The sequence below is a fragment of the Mauremys mutica genome, chromosome 1, assembly GCF_020497125.1.
Source record: "Mauremys mutica isolate MM-2020 ecotype Southern chromosome 1, ASM2049712v1, whole genome shotgun sequence".
Lineage (NCBI taxonomy): Eukaryota > Metazoa > Chordata > Testudines > Geoemydidae > Mauremys > Mauremys mutica.
The window spans coordinates 327,707,151-327,716,478 of NC_059072.1; positions in this window are offsets into that span (position 1 = coordinate 327,707,151).

Consider the following 9,328-nt stretch of genomic DNA (forward strand, 5'->3'; position numbering starts at 1 on the left):
AATTAAAGTGACTGACCAGGAAATGCAGCTGATGAAAAATCAGACCATGGGGACAGTGTCCAATGTAGCTGGTATCTCAAAACCTCAGAGATCAAGAGCTGTGAAGTGGCCCAATCAGTAAAAGGACTAGAGTGGGGATGAAGCTGCAGAAGGCAACAAAAGGAAGTGATTAGAACAGCTGCTCTTACAGTATGCTAGTGTTTTCTCCAAGAATAATGGAGAGTTTAGGAGAGATGATTGGGGGTAACATCAGATTGTGTTTAAGACAAGGAGCGTTCTTGTGAGGCACCCCCCCCCCGCATCAGATTCCACTGTCGTAGCAGGTTGTAGTGACAAATTGTCTTTGTGACACCCTAAAGACTGTTTCAATTCCACAGAATGCCTTTTGGACTCATGAATGCATGAGGGATGTTCAGAGGGTAGTAGATGATCTAACCCAAATTTTGAGTAATCAAGGCATCCTCACATACTTAGATGATGTGGGAGGAACATCTGGTAGGAGTGGAAAGGATTCTAAAGCTTTTTAAGGAGTCAGGGTTTAAACATTCAGGAAACAAATGACAGTTTGTGAGGAGCAGCATCACCTTCCAAGGACATGTAGTCAGTGAGATTGGGTTGGAACCCCAACCACAGAAACTGAATGTTATAAAGGACTGTAAAGTTTCTACAAGCTGGGAGGAGGTACAGAGGTTTGTAGGCCTCTGCAGATTCTATAGATTTGTAAAAAACAATTGCAGAGCGGGCAGCACCATCATAGCAGCTTAACCCGGGGTGATCTTATCTGGATGGAGGAACATCAAAAAGTGTTTGAGTCACTGAAGGAAGGACTTCTAAATTATGCTGTGCTTAAGTTCCCAGATCCAGCTCACCCATTTATAGTAACTTGTGATGCCTCAAAGGTTGCACTTGAACAAATTGATGAGCTCGGTAGGTGGCTTTTGGCGGTAGCAAGTTAAATGAGAGGGAAACAAAATGTAAGATGATGTCACTCCTGTGGTATACTACAGCCAATCCACAAGTTAGGAACTGATCTGGTGACTCTCAGGGCAGGTATATAAGCCTCACAGGAAGAACAGCAACTCAATCAGCTCAATGTCACTCCAGGGCTTGGAACTCAATCCTGCCTTATGGGCATCTGGTGCCACTAAGCCTTAGCTTGCTCCAGTCCTATTTCTACTCTTGCTCTGGCCCTGCTCTTGCTCCTGTTTTGTTCTGGGTTTGCTCTCACTCTGGCTTCACTCAAACCCCACTCTGGACTCCCGATTCCAGCTCTGACTCCTGGCTCAGACCACTAGGCAAAACTGCCACAGTTCTAACCATTAGGCATGACCATCCCCATCACAGTTACTAACATCAAGTATTTGGCTACACAATTGGAGTATCTGGCTATTGTGGATCCCTTGAGGCCTATCATCCCAATTTACTAGGTACAGAATTCACTGTGAACATAGACCACAGTGCCCTGCAGAGGCTCCTTATCAAGCACAACCCAGAAGGATACCTGTGGAGATGGATTCACAGACAAGATGGCCAGGGATGCAACTCCATTATCTGGGTGTCCCTAAGCTTCTGACTGCCAGATACTAGGACCGGATGACAGGGGGATGGATCACTTGATAATTGTCCTGTTCTATTCATTCCCTCTGAGGCATCTGCCATTGGCCACTGTTGGGAGACAGGATACAGGGCTAGATGGACCATTGGTTTGCCCCAGTATGGCCATTCTTATGTTCTTATGTCTGTCTGTCTCTCTCTTCACCGTAAACCTGGAAAGCAAAATGTGGTTGCAGATGCTGTCAGCCAGGTGAGACCAGTGAGAATAGACTCAGTCTGGTCTTATGAGGACATCTGGCAAGAACAGACTAAGGACTCTAAATTATGTTCAATGTGCCAACAGCTCTACCAAAGGAGACCCAGACTGGGGAGGTTCAACGCAGCTCAGGAGCAATTATCCATTAATCCTGCGACCGACTTGGTGGAGTAGGAAGGTAACAGAAATGTCTTTCCAGTAATCTTGCAGAGAATGGTACTGAAGGGTCTTCATGATAACTGAGCAGCAGGCCATCTGGGTTATGAAGACACTGAGACTGGCATCCAACAGATTTTCTTGGTTGGGCATGGCTGCAGATGTTAAGGACTGGATATTTTCCTGTCTTATCTGTCAAGAAAGGAAAGCACTTGCAAGGAGAGGAAGAACCCCTTTAGGGGAAAACCCCCAACGTAGTGAGGCCTGGGAGTACATACAGATTGACTTGAAAGGTCTGTTACAAGAAACATCATTTGAAAATCAGTATTTGTTAGTGTATGGCATCTTCTCAAATTATGGTGGCACAGCTACTGACAGATGAAACAAATGAGGCAGTTAAAGCTGCAATGAAGAAACATGTAGTATTGTAGTTTGGCCCTCCAAGCTGCATCGGCAGTGATCAGGGGAAGGAATTTGAATCACAGTTATTACACAAGGTTTGCTGACAATTCCAGATAACCAAGGTGAGGACCAGTATCTCTCACCCTGTGAGTAATGGGGGAATGGAGAGAGTAAACTGCACCATTGATTTGATGGTTAGAATCTTAGTCAGTGAAGACCAATGAGACTGGGGTATGAAGACACCTTTTGTTGTCTTTGCATATCCATCACTCTTCTTTATTAGATTATTTCTGAAATAATATAATTATTGTTGATATAACAGGCACCACACAAACTTGGTGGAATGATGATAATTAATGGACATGGCAATATTACGGTGCAAAATATAATGGAATGATAGAATAGGTCATCCTGGTGGGGGATTGGCACTATATGTGATAGAAAGCGTAGAGTTAAATATAGTAAAAATCTTAAATGAATCAAGTGATTCCATAGAATCTCTATGGACAGAAATTCCATGCTTGAATTATAAGAGTATAGCCGTAGCAATATACAACCAACTGCAGGATGGTGATGGTGACTGTGAAATGCTCTGGGAGATTAGAAAGGCTACAAAAACAGAAAACTCCATATTAATGGTATAGTAAGATGAGGCCCTGAAACATAAACCCTTATCAGAGGCCCAGTATGAGGCCTGAGGCCTGAACTAAAGTAATGGTCAAGACTTTGCTAACATAAAGCAAAGTTAAGCTGTGAGCCAGAGGCAGGCCCTGCTCACAGAAGCTGGCAAGGAAAGGGCTGATACTGCAAAAAGAGACATACCTAGAAGGTACTGGACACCAGATATCAGAACATTCGCATACTTGTTATCCGTGTGGAGTGTACAAGGAACAGGCTGACCCATCCCAATGACAAGGCCAAAAGGGTAATATGATGGATAGAGTTGTTTTGTTCGAACCAACATGTACAAGGTGAGAGGCGGCACCTTACTACATAGAGGGGTTGTACCTTGCTACATAGAGGGGTTGCACCTCAATACGTCAAGAGTGATGTGTAACTTGTTTGTACCCATGCATAAGACTGCATCCCTGAGTGGATGTCTTTGTCCAGCCTAGGGGGCAGTGGAAAGTCCCGCCACTGACTGAGCTGAGCCCATTGCCAGGGGGCACATATTCGTAGTATGTCCTGCAGAGTAAAGTCTAGAAGGAACTATTATTGTGCTTTGTTTGACAATAAACCTGGCCGAAGTGCCTTCGTACCTTACTAGAGTCTGTGGTCATTGGGGGTTCTCTCGGGGTCTGCTGTGTCAGCTATCTGCGCAGAGCTGGGACAGCACACAGAGGAAACACATGCACGCAGCCGATTGATATCAACTTTGAACAGAGCAGAGCACCACACCAGTAGCATCTGACAACAGATGGGTGATTTCAACTACCACATATTAGCTGGGTACGTCACCCCAGAATGAGATGTGGAGATAGAATTTGTAGACACCATTAATGACTGCTTCTTGGAGCAGCTATTCCTGGAACCCACAAGGGGAGAAGCAACTCTTGGTTTAGTCCTATGTGGAGCACAGGAGCTGGTCCAAGAGTTGAACATAGTTGAACCACTCTATAATAGCAACCATAATGTAATTAAATTTAACATCCTTTTGGGGGGTGGGGGGGGAAATACCAAAGAAACCCATCACAGGAGCCACTGTTGCAGGGTAAGTGTGGGGTGGGCTTGCTCTCCAAATCCCAGTTTCTGGGGCCTCCCCTCAGTGTTTTTGCACCTTTACTTTCATGATATTTTGGAGTATTCTTCTTAAACTCATTTGTCTCTATGGTAATTTTTTGAAGGCTCAGTTTCAGGTTTTGCCCTGGGCCCCGAAAAGCCTCCGTATGTCCCTGCAATGGAGTCTTATATCAGTGACCTGAGGACAGCATTCCAGATGGTGGAGGTACAGATAAGCAGGAAACACAGGAGTCAGGAAAGAGGAGAATCATGTGCCCATCCAGGAAGGAGAGAAGGTGTGGCTACACAACTGAAAAAAATCCCAAATTTACTCCTTTTTGGATGGGACCTTGCATGGTAATTAAAAAAACCTAAACAACTTATCCTTGCTGATAAAACTAGAAGCAAAAGCTCTTCCCTTTGTAGCACATTGAGAACTGGTGCACAGATTCACTGACAGAAAGGTGAGGGCAAACATTGAAGATGCTCAACCACCATCCCAGAGGGATGCAGAAGATGATTTGGAAGTACCTTAGCAGATTCCCGTGGCTCATGGTGGGAGACCAGTTGTGGAGGAAGAATTGCCAGGCTGTCCTTGGGATCTCAACACGCTGCAGGGTTCAGCAGACACAGTGGATAGGACTGACCAAAAGGACATGACTCCTGCACTTGCTGATAATCTAGATCCAACTACCAGTGATGATTCATTGACTGAATATAGGACTTGAGCAGACAGACCAATAGGAAACTTTGGGGGGGGGGGGGAGAGACCGATTGCCCAGATTCTCTGAAATTACTATTTAAATTCTTATTCAACTAGAGAGGGAAAAGCTGTAATGATTACTGTAGGCAGTACCTCCACCACTAAATTGTGCTGTATCTTTATCTTAGTGTGCAGTTGTTGTGTGGTATGTTGTTATGTTGTTGTAGCTAACCTGGTTTAGCAGGAAGTTGAGTCTTGCTTGTGTGTGCTGGAGTTGGTATTTCCAGTATTACAGCATTTTTTATTCTTGTGAGATTTTGATTTCACTGTTCCCTTGTGCCTGCAACAAAAATATTTTGATGAAAAAGATGGCTGTGTGGAGCAATATGTTCATTGTGTCTCAGTCATTGGTGCTGACTCTGTGGGTGCGCCAGGGCTGGAGCACACACGGGAAAAAACATGGTGGGTGCTGAGCACCCACCGGCAGCCCCTAGATCAGCACCTCTCCCTCTCTCCCAGCACTTCCCGCCACAATCAGCTGTTCTGTGGCATGCAGGAGTGCGGGGGGGAGGGGGAGCGAGGGCAGGGTGCGCTTGGAGGAGGGGGCAGGAGGAGGCAGGGCAGGGCAATGGCACTGAAACATTTTTAATAGTGGAGGTGCTGAAAGCCAGCCCCCTTACCCTTGTCCACCCCCTCTTGCCCTCCCAGAGCTGAGGCCGGGAGCAAAGCCCTGGGTGCAGGGCGGCAGCAGATCCGCAGGCCTGGGGTGCCCTCAGAGCCCTCGGTGCGGGGACAGCAGCCAGGACCCTGGTGCGGGGAGGCTGGGGGTGGTGCAGCACCCCCCCGCAACCCTAGTTCCTGTGCCTATGGGCAGGGGCGGCATGGGGTGGGAAGAGGCAGGGTGGGGGTGGGGCCATGGGGGAAGGGATAGAATTGGGGCAGGGCCGGGATCAAGCACCCCCTGGCACATTAGAAAGTTGGCGCCTGTGGTCTCAGTGGTTCCACATCAAATGTGCCTAGTTTATACGTAAAAAGGAGGTTTTTCTAACTGCCATCCCTGCCCCACAAAAGGAACCTGGAATCTGAGAGTCAGGTTAAGTATTTTCCTTCTCACGTTTTGTCACCAGTAATAAATGTACTGTGGGCCAAATTATGTCTTCAATTACACCTGTGTAATACTGTCTTCGTATTATGGCCCCAATTACATTTTTGCAACCTCACTGCCTTCAACAGATTTGCACAGCAATTGTAATTTAGTAAACAATTCTGTTTTTGATGCACACAAAATAGAATTTAACGCTCTGTTTTAGATGTGTTAGAGCCTTAGTGCTGAGGAAAGAATTGCTGAGTAAGAGGGTGCCATATTTATATCGTCATTTTTCAGAGAACCACACTTTTAAAGTTTAAGCATTTTGAGCCAATCAAAAGTGTAGGTATACCAATGAGATACGCTTTTGGAAGTTTTTTTTCTCCTAAGTGGATGGACAGCTGAATGTGGCATTCAACACAAATACTCCTATTTCTAAATACTTTCAGAAATTGGCAATACTATTCCTTATCCCGTTAGCCAGGTCCATGACTAGGACTCAAGGTGCTATTGCAATATAAATAAATAAATAAAGAATCGCTGACAAGCAATCAGATTTTTCTTCTAGCACATTCATAATCTCTTTATTTTGTTGTGCAAATCATAGCAACTAATTCTTTTAAAGTGGTTTATATAATTTTACAAATAATTTGGTTACAACCTTTATTATTTTGTAGTACACAGTCTCTGAAATGAATATGTGTAGATTCAGTTCCATAAAGGATAGTACCTGTTCCTTTGAAATTCATAATCATTACTGTCAGACTACTGTGGTGTTAACTTGTGGGTTTTTGGTAATTAGGAATTGTTGTAAATATTACTACATTCAAATATTTTGTTCTGGGAACAGCATTCCATGAAATTATTTAAAAGATTGTCTCTGCAAAACCAGCAAGAAGAATCTTAACTATTAACAATTGTCCTATGTGGTTTTGTAAAATATTTTAAAACATTTTGGCTAGATTGCCACAGCTCTTACAGGCAGGGGACTAAGCCCTGCCCCTCCACCCCTTTCTTCCCTATATGGCTGAATAAGGGCTGCTTAGGCCATGGCTCCAGCTCCTGTGGGAGAGCAAGGATGGCAAGAAGTGGAGAGTGAGAGGAGCCCAGGCTCTGTTCTCTCCACCTGCCAGCCAGAGTGGCTGGCTGGATGCACAGTGGGGAGCAAGCTGCATCAGGAAAAGAGTCTAAGTGTTATACTGCCCTTCCTCTCAGAGGATTGGGGAGCAGGGGAGAAACTGACTAAATCTGAGTCACAATTCATTCTCTGATCTGCTCCTAAGCTATGTGCTGCCACTTAGGGTATATTGTAAGCCACAGTTATCTGAAGAACTCTACTGCGTAAAGCATTTCAGTGAGCAGAGCAAGATTATTTTTCTTCACTAACAAATTTTCAAACATCTTAAAGCTCTAATAACATTTTTAAAATTGCAGTGGCGGGACACAAACCAAAGTTTTGGTGCCAGAATTTTGTTAGATCAGTGGCTCTCAACCTTTCCAGACTACTGTACCCCCTTTCAGGAGTCTGATTCATCTTGTGTACCCCCAAGTTTCACCTCACTTAAAAACTACTTGCTTACAAAATCAGACTTAAAAATACAAAAGTATAACAGCAAACTATTACTGAACAATTGCTTACTTTCTCATTTTCCCCATAGAATTATAAAATAAAATGATTGGAATATAAATATTGTACTTACATTTCAGTCTATAGTATACAGAGCAGTATAAACAAGTCATTGTCTGTATGAAATTTTAGTTTCTACTGACCTCGCTAGTGCTTTTTATGTAGCCTGTTGTAAAACTAGGCAAGTATCTAGATGAGTTGACGTGCCCCCTGGAAGACCTCTGTGTACCTCTGGTTGAGAACCACTGCATTAGTGGACACTGGAATCCAAATGCAGACAGACTTGCTTTTAGGATTCTACTTATCCATAAATGGGACTTACCATATGTAAAATACTTCAGAAAAAATATTTAATTTGTAAAGGATTATTTTTCCCTCTACCATTTCTATATTTTAATTTGGCAGGCAAAATGAGCTATAAAGAACAATATTAAGCTCCACTATTAGTTTCAAGTGATTATCTTTAAACTTTCTTGAAAAAAGAATTAAGGTGCATTAAGATATAATCAGATATCTACAACGTGCTCAAGCTGTTACTTAGATATTGCACTGCAAAACATATAAAAGCAAGTTCATACATTTCATCAAGTCAGCTATACAGCAGAGACTTCTATTAAACGTGTGTACTGAGAAGGTACTGTATCATTTTAATATGTTATCTAGATATGCAATGTTGGAATTTACACATTACTCTACAGTTATAGGTGCTACAAATAAGATGAATATGTGCACAGTACTTTAAAATGCGTTGCAAATCCTTTCTGGTTTTATTGGCTATGGCAATTCCTCACACAATCAAAACTGGTTAAATCCTCCCTCCCATCGTAATTAACTGAAGACTACAACATTCCCAATAGAGATCATTAAGGCTGTATTCAGATAATTGTTTCATTAGTCTGTGCATTTCCCCAACGTTTCCCCAATGTTCCCACACCAAAAATCTTCCACATAGAAAGAAAAGTGTGTTGGCTCCAGAGCGTTCAGGAATCTTTTTTTTACAAATGAACAACTCTGACCCTGGGGATGCATGCAATTAAACGTAGACTTAAAATAATGATACTTAGCACTTACATAGCTCTTTTCATCTGTGTAACTATTATTTGCATTGTGGTAGAAGCCATAGTCTCCAGGCTCCATTGTGACAGGTGCTGTACAATCACACAGGTAAAAGGGTCCCTGCCCCCAAGAGTTTATAGTCGTGCTAGATCTCAACGGCTTTGCAAAGGTGAGTAAGAATTATCATTCCAATTTTAGAGAGGAGGAAACTGAAGCACAGAGCTCAAGCGACTTGCCCATGGGTACACAATGAGTCAGAATTCAGGTCTCCTGACTCTCAATCTGATGCTTTAGCCATTGGACTTTGCTGTCTCCCTTATAAACTATGAGGAAATATTTTGAGACCTATAAGCAAGGGCCCTGGAACCTTTGTAACAGTGGGAGGGCGATGCCAGAACCAGGGGGCTATGCACTCCCCCATTTTAACATGCTCATATTTTGGGTAGCAGGGAGCAGCGTTGCCCCCGCAAACTGCAAGTCTCATGCAGGTGCGGAGTGGTGCTGGCAGGGGCTGCGCTTGGTGGCAGTATTGCCCCCCCAAACTGCAAGCCCGAGACCAACCCCGCCCCCCCAAATTACACCCATGTTAAAAAGCGGGGGGCATGGCACCAACCCAAATGATATGCTGCTATTTTTAGCCCTGCAGCCTGAGTCCCGCAAGCCTGAGGCAGTTGACTTGGGCTCTGAGACTCGATGCCATGGGGTTTTCTTTGCAATGTAGACATACCCTTAACGTGCTGCACCACCCCAGCTAGCTGTAAACTAAGT